Here is a 12,137-nt window from a genome sequence, read left to right on the forward strand (position 1 = left end):
CTACAAGTCCGGAGTACAATATAGTAATGTGTGTTGTGAGCCCTGAAAGAATTCATACAGTTTGACAAAAAAGTCACATATATGAATCTGTTCAGAAACGGACACAAAAATTTGTGTTCAAAGAACTTTATTACACCACATGTAGAGTGAAAACCCAGAAAAAAGAATAAATAAATGGTAGTATAGTCATACCATGACACATTACACAGCCATTCAGAATACATGTTTTTGAAGAATACTGACTTGTAAAAATGCTCAGGATACTATCAACAGAAGAATACATAAAACCACATATGCCATATGAGCCCAATTTTGTAAAAACATTACCTAATTGACAACAGTCATTTTTAAACTACCTTTCCTAGTAAATAAAATTTTAGAAAATTTGGAAAATGTCAAATGAAAAATCCACTTATGATGCTGCTATCTGCTTATACTGTCACTCAGGGACAAACACTGCAAACATTTTGTTTTAAGCAATAAAACTTCATGTTTGATGAGAAAGAATGAAAGATGATTTTGACATGCCAATGCATGTCATTGCCAATGCAATGCTTCTCACTTCCACAAGGAGGCTGCCCTCTGCAACTCTTTCTCCCTCCACTTGTGCACCTAACCCCAAACTCCCCTACTCCTACAATCTGGGCAGATTGTAGCCTTTGCAATCAAAATTTGAGGTGCAAGGCAGCCACTCTGAGCTATATCTAGTTTTTATTTAAATTTTTTAGCTTTGTCCTCAGTCCAGTCTTAAATTTGCCCACCTTTAAGGGTCAATACCCATTTTTCTACAATAGTCGATATCTTCTAAATAATTTTTTGGACTATTAAGAAAAAATTAGTCTACTACAATATAAAACTGCTCTATGTTAGTGGCAACTAAGCCACTGGCAGTGAGGCAGACTATAGGGGCATTTTATGGTATTTTTTTTTAAGATTTTATTTTATTTTATTTGACAGAGAGAGAGATCACAAGTAGGCAGAGTCAGGCAGAGAGAGAAGGGGAAGCAGGCTCCCTGCTGAGCAGAGAGACCGATGCGCGAGGCTTGATCCCAGGACACTGAGATCATGACCTGAGCCGAAGGCAGCGGCTTAATCCACTGAGCCACCCAGGCGCCCCTTATGGTATTTTTAAAGTTCTGTTTTAATCATTCAAAAACATCTGAAGGCTTTCCACAGCGTGGCCCGAAGATTTAATGACTTTATTGTCTTGCCCTTCAGCCTATGCTCTGAAATACCAACTCTTTCCCAAAAGGCCTTGCACTTCCCTGTCTTATATCTCTCTTTGTGGTGATGCCTCCACTTCAAAAGCCCTAACCAACCCTCCTGTAAGAATTCTACCTATCATTCAAGTATTCAGCTGCTGCCTTCCTCCATCCTCTACAGCCTTTGCTTATGCCACCTGGGCTGCTCCTCACTTAAACCACCATGTTCCTTGTAATTCTATATAGTGTAATTCTTCTTCTAGTCATAGCCCTACACTACAGAGGTTAATCTTCTGAGAACATGAACCACAGAATGATCTGATGAACACACTCCTCAGAATACCCTCCCTTGGTCATCACCTCACCATGAAGAGTGTTTTCTGTATTCAGAGGCAACTGTAATATACATCTACACATCTACACATCTACCAATGATGCACAACGTTATACATTTCAGTAACTGTATTTGGTAAGTCACGCGAGCTCTTTTGTATATTTATTTCATCAAAAAGAATTAACACGGGCGCCTGGGTGGCTCAGTGGGTTAAGCCGCTGCCTTCGGCTCAGGTCATGATCTCAGGGTCCTGGGATCGAGGCCCACATCGGGCTCTCTGCTCAGCGGGGAGCCTGCTTCCCTCTCTCTCTCTCTGCCTGCCTCTCTGTCTACTTGTGATCTCTCTCTGTCAAAAAAAAAAAAAAAAAAAAAAAAAGAATTAACACAATGCTCAGCCATGGCAACCAAGATGCATATAAATTATAGACCTCAACCTCACAATCCGGGGGAGGAAAAACACATATAAACATACAACTTTTACTTCCATTATACCATAAACATCTCAAAAACAGGAACCAGTAGGTCATTCATCTTTGTAACCCCAGTGTATGGCACTCCAGGGGCCGCCAACAAATATTTACTGTACTGAATTAATGTAAAATATGAAAGGTATATTTTTAAAAAAACTGATGGGTTCAGCCTGCCATACAACAGATGGTTTGAATCAAAGGTTTGAATCCAACATATAAAACTTCAAGTCCTCATCTGAAAACTCCATACACATTCGTTCCAAAATGAGTTGGCTCCCCAGCTTAGCCTATAATAAGCACAGAGTACCATCTCTGACAAAATTTCCATGAATCATCACTGCTCACGTGGGTACCTTTCTGGACATGACCCAGCTAAAGGCGGACTGCCTCATAGGGCATTCACTCTTAGATGACTCCACAGCTCTAAGAGTTCTGTCCTGTAGTATGTCACCTTTACAACTAAAATTTTAGTTGCTGTGCTTGCTAAGACAAAGTGAGTGTTCGTTCTTCTCCTGTGCAGGGTGTGCTGCCCTAAAAATCAAAGGTGTGGTACATTTCCTTACACAGTGAGGACTCCATAAACTCTAGGTCCAGCCAGCATTGCTTGCCATGGAAAGCAAAGACAGAAGGGATTTCCAGCAGGAGAGCCAACCCAGAAAATACCACACAGCCAACACTGATCCCTCCACCCTTTCGTTTTCACTGACCACCTCTGGGACATGGCAAGGAAAAAAACCTAAAGGAGCACTCTGTTCTTTCTCCCTTCAGATTGCTTTTATTCATTTAGCATCAAGAAGCGAGAGAATTAGAGAAAAAGCATATTTGTAAGGGGAAGTACAGGAGGGGAAGATGACCCTTTCACATATCAACCTTATATGATTTGGGTTGTTTTGTTTTGTTTTCCTTAATCCCCTTCTATTTTTATTTTTTATTAATATATAATGTATTATTTGCCCCAGGGGTACAGGTCGGTGAATCATCAAGCTTACACACTTCACAGCACTCACCATAGCACTTAACCTCCCCAATGTCCATAACCCAACCACCTTCTCCATACCCTCCTCACCCCAGCAACCCTCAGTTTGTTTTGTGAGATTAAGAGTCCTTTACGTTTTGTCTCCCTCCCGATACCATCTTGCTTCATTTTTTTCTTCCCTACTCCCTAAGTCCCCTACTTTGCCTCTCAAATTCCTATCAGGGAGATCATATGATAATTATCTTTCTCTGATTGACTTATTTCGCTCAGCATAATACCCTCTAGTTCCATCCACATCATTGCAAATGGCAAGATTTCATTTCTTTTGATGGCTGTATAGTATTCCATTGTGTATATATATATACCACCTCTTCTTTATCCATTCATCTGTTGATGGAACATCTAGGTTCTTTCCGTAATTTGGCTATTGCAGACATTACTGCTATGAACATTCAGGGGAGCATGCCCCTTCGGATCATTACATCCGTATCCTTAGGATAAATACCCAGTAGTGTGATTGCTGGGTTGTAGGGTAGCTCTATTTTCAACTTTTTGAGGAAGCTCCATGCTGTTTTCCAGTGGCTGCATCAGCCTGCATTCCCACCAACAGTGTAGGAAGGTTCCCCTTTCTCTGCAACCTCGCCAACATCTGTCATTTCCTGACTTGTTAATTTCAGCCATTCTGACTGGTGTGAAGTGGTATCTCATTGTGGTTTTGATTTGTATTTCCCTGATGCTGAGTAATGTTGAGCACTTTTTCATGTGTCTATTGGCCATCTGGATGTCTTCTTTGTAGAAATGTCTGTTCATATCTTCTGCCCATTTCTTGATTAGATCATTTTTCTTTAGGTGTTGAGTTTGATAAGTTCTTTATAGATTTTGGATACTAGCCCTTTATCTGATATGTCACTTGCAAATATCTTCTCCCATTCTGTCAGTTGTCTTTTGGTTTTGTTGACTGTTTCCAACCTTATATGATTTGTTTTAGAAATACTAATTCAGTACCTACTGAGTGCCAGGCAATGTCTTCTGTGTTAGGGACACAAAAGTGATGAAACAACCAAAATCCCTGCCCTCATAATCCTTTCTTCTAGTGGGAAAGAGAGACAACAAACAAGAGAAGTATATACATCATTATTTAATACATTTATACATTTAATAATTATATATGTACTTGCTAAGAAGAAAGAAAAAAGCACAATAAGAGGATATAAAGTTTTTAGTGGAGGCTCCAGAATTTTAGAAAGGGTAGCCAGGAAAGACTAGCTATGGACATGATCATGAAGCAGAGACCAGAAGAAAATTAGGGATTTAGTTACGTGCATCTTTAGGAGAATAGAAGTTCAGAAAGATGGTATGGTATATCATAGTTCCTTTGTATTTAAAACAATGTGAAACTGGGCCAGAAATAGATCAACCAAAGAAACAGAAAAGAGAAGCAGAAATGGACCCACACCTATGAAGAAACTTGGTATACAAACATCTACTGTATAGCCTGATGCAGAGAAAATGGACAGCTCTAAATGGTGCTGGGGCAACCAGCTATCTATATGGGAGAAAATGTGTTTCCTACCTCCCACTATAAACAAAACCCAGTTCCAGATGGTTCAATGACTTAAATGTGGAAGGCAAAATTTTAAGAATTTAGAGAAAATATAAGGATGGTCTTAATATAGCAAAGACTTTCTTAAACAAGACATTATGAAAAAGCACAGCTTTTTCACAGCACAGCACACCACTCTGGAGATGAATGGTGGTGATAGTTGTACAACTATGTAAATATATTTAATGCCACTCAACTGTACACTAAAAAATGGTTAAAATTGTAAGCTTTACATTATGTCTATTTAACACAATTTTTTTAAAAAGTACATGGCTAGGGGCACCTGCGTGGCTCAGTGGGTTAAAGCCTCTGCCTTCGGCTCATGTCATGGTCTCAGGGTCCTGGGATCGAGCCCTTATCAGGCTCTCTGCTCAGCAGGGAGCCTTCCCCACCCCCCCACCCCCCCACCCCGCCTCTCTGCCTACTTGTGATCTCTGTCAAATAAATAAATAAAATCTTTTTTAAAAAAATTAAGAACTTGTTAAAAACACATAAAAATACATTTTTAAAATCACTGTCAAATTGGGAAAAGAAACTTATAAAATATAATTAACCTAGGATTAGTGTCAGAATAGAATCAATAGAAAAAAGAATGCCAGGACCCTGGGATCATGACCTGAGCCAAAGGCAGGGGGTTTAACCCACTGAGCCACCCAAGTGCCCCCAATTCTGTCTTTCAATTAGTCTCTTTTGAGCATGCCATCTCTCACTGAATATAATTCAGCCTTTATATAAAAGCTAAAAAAAATAAAGAAATAATACGTTGTTCAGGGATATATACTGAAGGTGCAAAATTATCCACAAAACAAGACACAGTGTGGCATCTGGCTGGCTCAGTCAGAAGAGCTTGAGACTCTTGATCTCAGGGTCATAAGTTGGAGCCCCACTCTGGGCATAGACATAACTTTTCTTTATTTTTTTTTTTAGAGATTACTTAAACACAAAACTTAAAAAAAAAAAAAGAAAAGAAAAGAAAGCAAGCTAGAGAGTGACCCATATCAAATTCAAGATAGTGGTTAACTGGGGCGCCTGGGTGGCTCAGTCAGTTGGGCATCCAACTCTTGATTTCAGCTCAGGTCATGATCTCAGGGTCATAAGATCAAGCCCTGTGTCTGGCTCACACTCAGTGAGGAGTCTTCTTGACATTTTCTCCCTCTTCTTCTGCCCCTCCCCCCCAACTGCTCATGCACTCTCCCTAATAAATCTTAAAAAGAAAAAGATAGCGGTTAACTAAGAGTGGGAAAGAGGAGGACGCACTGTTTGGGTACAAGGGGCTTTGAAGGTTCTCGTCCTATTCAAGTGCTTATGCTCTACCAGGGGTACATGTATGTTCCTTTAGTCTTCTACTTTAAGCAATACATATATGTAGAGGGGCAATTTTAAAAGAAAAGGAATAAACACAGCATGGAGAAGCCTAAGAAATACGGAAGTAAAATCTTCCCACACATAGTGTCCCATTGGGAAATGTTTGCAATTGTTTTACTTCTATTTCTTCTCCCCCTCCACCCAGCATCTCATCCTCACTTCCTATCCTTCCAAGACTCTTAGACCTTCTCTTCTCTCACCCTGTTGGACCCAAGACAGATCTGACATTGTGACAGGGACTGAGATTTCCAAGCACGGACCTATGAAGGCTTGGTGGGAAGTCCCTGCTACCTCCATCTATAGGCCTGAAGCCAGGAGCTCACTCTTGACAACACAGTTTCTCTTGTTTTCCTCATCTGTGAACCATGCAGGTGCCAAGGTCCAGGTACTTTTAACTGAGAGCCACCACCGCCTAAATTCTCACCCTCGCTTGCCAGTGTCATCTACTCCTTGCTCTAATAAGCTGGTAGCAGGGGTTGCCTGAGCCTGCCCTGAAGTTCATCCTGCCTGGGGCTTTTCACCACCCAGATATTTCGAGGTTGAATGTACTAACGTGGCCCTCCCTCTGGAGTAGCATAGTAGGAGTTCAGCACAACATCCTGAATCCCGGTCTGGGGCTAAAGACGGAGACATGGAAGGGATAGGAACTATGTGGGATTTAATCCAATACCTCTGCTTTGAGTTTATCCATATGGCGAGTGAGTGGAGAGGTGAATGAGGGGTGCAAAATGAATTTCATGAAAACATCCAGTAAAACTGTTTGCTCTTGGTGCTATTTATAAATATAGAAGACTAATAATAAATAACAGGAAAAAAATCTGACCTTGGTTGAGCCACATGGAAATAACTTTGGAAACTAGAATTTATGAGCTCTACTTATCATTTATAGGTAATCCTATGTACCATAACTTTAGGCACTTCATTGCTGTGTCAGATTAATTTTTGGCAGAATTTATTTTATTACAGTGTTAATTATTTATGCCAGCTCAGGGTATCCGAAGACTCTAAGAAATACCCATTTCTGGGGACCTGGGTGGCTCAGTCAGTTAAGCATTCACCTCCTGGTTTTGGTTTTGTCATGATCTCAGGGTGATCAGATTGAGTCCTGCCTTGGGCTCAACACTCAGCACAGAGTCCACTTGAGATTCTGTCTCTCCCTCTCCCTCTGCCTGGCCCGGTCATGCATTCTTCCTCTCTCTTGAAATAAATAAATCTTAAAAAAAAAAAAAAAAAAAAAAAAGGCGGGGGGGAGAAATATATCTTTTAAGTAAGCACACAACCCAATTTGGTACCTCACAAATTCTACAACAGTAGAATGTCTCTATTGTTCTTTCCCTAACTTTTTAAATAAAGATTTTATTTATTTGACAGACAGAGATCACAACTAAGCAGAAAGGCGGGGGGGGGGGGGGGCGGGGAGCAGGCTCCCTGCCAAGCAGAGAGCCCAATGCAGGGCTTGATCCCAGGACCCTGAGATCGTGACCTCAGTCGAAGGCAGAGGCTTAACCCACTGAGCCACCCAGGCACCCCTCCCTACTTAAATTAAGTGGACTGGAATCCTCTGTGCTAGACCCATCCACTTAGAATTACCTTATTTGTGTTCAAAGGAATTGAACTAAAGAATGGGAACATAAGAATCCAAGTCACCAAAAACTATCCTCAAATATAATTTAGCCTTATGCTCTATAATTAATAGCATTTTCCAATACACTGTCCATATAACCTGCTAAAGTAAACTGCTGAGTTCACGTCAATTTAACAAGATCTCAGCAACATGGTTTTTCTTTGCATTCAAACCACTCTGAATATTTAAACTTTAATACTGAGACTAGTTATAAAACCATGAGCTCCTTGAGACCAGGCCAACTATCTTGTTCGGTTTTTGTTTTTTTTTTAAGATTTTATTTATTTGACAGAGAGAGATCACAAGTAGGCAGAGAGGCAGGCAGAGAGAGAGGAGGAAGCAGGGTCCCTGCTGAGCAGAGAGCCCCATGCGGGACTCGATCCCAGGACCCCAAGATCATGACCTGAGCCGAAGGCAGCGGCTTAACCCACTGAGCCACCCAGGCGCCCCTCTTGTTCGGTTTTGTACTCCTGTCTCTGCCACCATTCCTGGCACGGACGTCTATCCCATAGCTGTCTGCTGAACTGAACTGAACTCTTCTGTATTTATCCCTAATTCCAGATGGGCCCTCATACGCTCGATGACGTAATCCTTCACAGAAGATGTGTTTTTACTCCAGATTTTGGCTTTCCCATTGAAATTCCTGATGAAAATATTTTCTCTTAGTTGGCTGAATTTTGGAAACTGAAGTAGGTGTAAATATGATCCTGCTGTGATGCCAAGATTTAGTTCCAGCTTGATTAACTGACTGGTAATCCAGTCTAAAAGTTAACGTTCTCGGCTAGATAATGATTTTAACATTTCAGAAAAATGGAAATAACGAAGTAAAAAAATAAATCTTTGACTCATCTGAACACTTGAGGATCAATGTTCAGGGTTATCCAAAGTAAAGAGAGGGAAAGGGACCTTCCTAGCACCTGTGGAATCACATCATCCCCATGTCCTTCTCTTTGAACAATAAAACACAATCTGTCATCAAGGTCCCAAGTGGTTAAAAACATCATCCATCTAGAAGGAACATGATCTTTCCCTATGAGGTTACATGTTTTAGGGTCAGCGGCCCAGAAGCAATGTACTATGTACTTGGGACTCTACCCTACGCGGGCTTCACACCTGCCACTCTCTTTCCAGGCCTCTCCATCCCGAGGCCCCGGGCAGTGGGCTCGAAAATCACATATCCAGCCTCTTTCCCAGGGACTTCTTTGCACCCAATCCACACCCACTGCCTCCTCTCCTAACCCCCACAAAGGCCCAGCCACACAGGCAACTCTTAGAACCAAGTCAGTTTTCCGCAGAGTACATTTTTTAAGGAATTAGGGTGTTTTGTGCTTTTTCCAGTGGAGCAGGTGTTTTCCTGAAAACTCTGTGTAATGACCTTAACTGTGGGAATCTTCTATTTACTATGAAGGGTTAATCCAAACATTGTTATATTATAAAAAATATTAATTCCAGGGGCACCTGGGTGGCTTAGTGGGTTAAGCCTCTGCCGTTGGCTCAGGTCATGATCTCAGGGTCCTGGGATTGAGCCCCGCATCTGGCTTTCTGCTCAGCAGGGAGCTTGTTTCCCCCTCTCTCTCTCCCTCTCTGCCTACTTGTGACCCCCCCTCTCTGTGTCAAATAAATAAATAAAATCTTTTAAAAATATATTAATTCCAAACTTTTCCAACTCTATTTGTTTCCTAAAAATAATGGCATTTGTGGACACATAATAGTTTTCAAAGCAATTTTACTTATATGCTCTAAACCAGGATTTCTCAAATCAGTTAAATCTCTGGGGTTCCTTCTTTCAACTATGATTTCCATTTTTCCTTCTATTCTCTATAAGCTTAAAAGTTTTAAAAAGAGCATATCCTGGGTCATCTGGAAGACTATATGTTATTTCCAAAGAGAGCTAGATGACTTCGGTGCCTACCACTGCACATGACACAATCACACTGGTGTCACAGGGTTGTCTGAAATGACACAGTTTGCCTTGCTGTGTATTGGTCAACATGTCTAGCTTCTCCAAGATTATTAACAGCTTCTAAAGTCAAAATGTCAATCATCATCTTGCAAGACATTCTCAAGAATAAGCCTTAGGTTTCTTAAAATATTTAATAGTCAAGACTTGATTTGCTTTTGTGAAAACAAACCAGTGTAGAAAATAAAGTATACCACGGGAAATACAATAGAGGTGAACTTAAACATGAAAAGCATTCATTGGAGCCAAATAAGATAAATGATGCTTTGGTTCAGTAAACAAAGATTTTATAGTAGTTGGAATAGAGATTTGTGGTAGTACAGTTGTGTTTTCACAGGACTCACAATTAAAAAAAGATTTAGTGGCTCCAAATAACCTGCTCAACCCATCCCTCCAGTTCTCAGTTGAAACTGTAAGTAGAAATATTGCTCTGATTCTGCCTTTGTACGTTCGAACTTTTAACAGAGTATAAACAGTATATATAAAGTAAATATACAATGAAGGATTTTCAGTGAATGGTATTTTCAAACTTTTCTCTCTTGCATTTTTTAGGGAATAATTAACTTTTTTAAGATTTTATTTATTTCTTTGACAGACAGAGATCACAAGTAGACAGAGAGGCAGGCAGAGAGAGAGAGAGGGAAGCAGGCTCCCCGCTGAGCAGAGAGCCCGATGCAGGACTGGATCCCAAGACCCTGAGATCATGACCTGATCCGAAGGCAGAGGCTTAACCCACTGAGCCACCCAGGTGCCCCGGGAATAATTAACTTGATTGCTCCTCCAATTGTAGCGGTTAAAAACAGAGTATTTTTTAAATTTTTATTTCTATTACTTTTTTAAGATTTTATTTATTTGACAGAAAGAGAGAAAGAAGGAGAGAGCACAAGCAGGAGCAGAAGACTACGATGAAGCAGGCCCCCCACTGAGCAGGAAGCCAGATGCGGGGCTTGATCCCAGGATCCCTGGCATCACGACCTGAGCACAAGGCAGACCAACTGAGCCATCCAGGTGTCCCCAAATTCACTCTTTTTTAAATAAAGAAATAAAAAAGCAACTATGGCAATGACAATCATTCAGATGATGATTCACCAGGCTCAAAATAAAAAATATCAAGTAAAACAGTGACAAAATATTTGCATTATTAACCTTAACATGTGCTTTTTAATTTCAGCAAAAGGTCATCCAGCAAAAAATATTGTCAATTGGAATTATACTGTCCTTACAATTTTGAGTTTAATATGTAAATGCACTTAGGTTTTATATGGGTGTCTAAGCTACACACATATAAAAATTATCACAATTACAGTGACATCAGAATGATCTACATCAACTCTGGGATCCTTGATAATTTTCTTCCTCTTAAAGACTTCTTTGGGTTACTCGAATTTGAGAAATACTAGTCTAATCATGAAATAGATTAACAGTAAACCTTTTATTTTTTTTAAGATTTTATTTATTTAACAGAGAGAGATCACAAGCAGGCAGAGAGACAGGCAGAGAGAGAGGAGGAAGCAGGCTCCCCGCTGAGCAAAGAGCCCAATGCGGGGCTTGATCCCAGGACCCTGGGATCATGACCTGAGCTGAAGGCAGAGGCTTTAACCTACTGAGCCATCCAGGTGCCCCCCAACAGTAAACCTTTTGATTTATAATGCTACTCAGGATAAATGTTATCCATGGAAACCTAAAACAGTTTCTGACAAATTTAGTAATTTAAAACCAATTTAAATCAAAATTTTAAATCTAAAAAATCAATTATTACTTTGTTTCAATTATTATTTTATTTGAACTGGAAATAATGGATTTTTATGACATTGACAGAGTCAATTCCAGAATATACTGGCTTAGGGACAGAAGTACTAGCCCTTTCGGAGTATTTATTTTGTGGGAGATAAACAATATTATTAAAAAGCACTCTTCCGAATGGCTCAAGGCTATTTAGAACATCAACTAACCCTAATATATTTCTAAAATATTAAGAAAAATGTGTTTTAGTAGTTGTATCTTTTGAGAAATAACGATAGTACTTTCATCACTAAGACATTTTAAATACTTTATCTTAGTCATTTGTGCATAAGCCAAGCAAAAATTTTCATCTCTCTGCTGGACACATAATTTTTAATGAACTATTTAAAATTCAACAGCTGCTTTGAAATCAATGAAACACATGGAAAAGTGCTAGAGAAAATTGAAAAGCCAAAAATATTTGCTAATGACTCAAAGATATACTTAATGAAGCACTTAAAGATTCAAAAACTAAATAACCTGGAATGAAATATATATATAATGAAAAGTATTTATATGAAATTAAAAATATGTTTAGGGGCGCCTGGGTGGCTCAGTGGGTTGGGCCGCTGCCTTCGGCTCAGGTCATGATCTCAGAGTCCTGGGATCGAGTCCCGCATCGGGCTCTCTGCTCAGCGGAGGGCCTGCTGCCCTCTCTCTCTCTGCCTGCCTCTCTATCTACTTGTGATTTCTCTCTGTCAAATAAATAAATAAAATCTTAAAAAAAAAAAAAACCTTTAAAAATATGTTTATATATATTCTTTTATATATATTCTTTTATATATATTCAAATGGAATTCTGTTCAAAAAACTAAGTATTT

This window comes from Mustela nigripes, chromosome 5 (assembly GCF_022355385.1).
Source record: "Mustela nigripes isolate SB6536 chromosome 5, MUSNIG.SB6536, whole genome shotgun sequence".
Lineage (NCBI taxonomy): Eukaryota > Metazoa > Chordata > Mammalia > Carnivora > Mustelidae > Mustela > Mustela nigripes.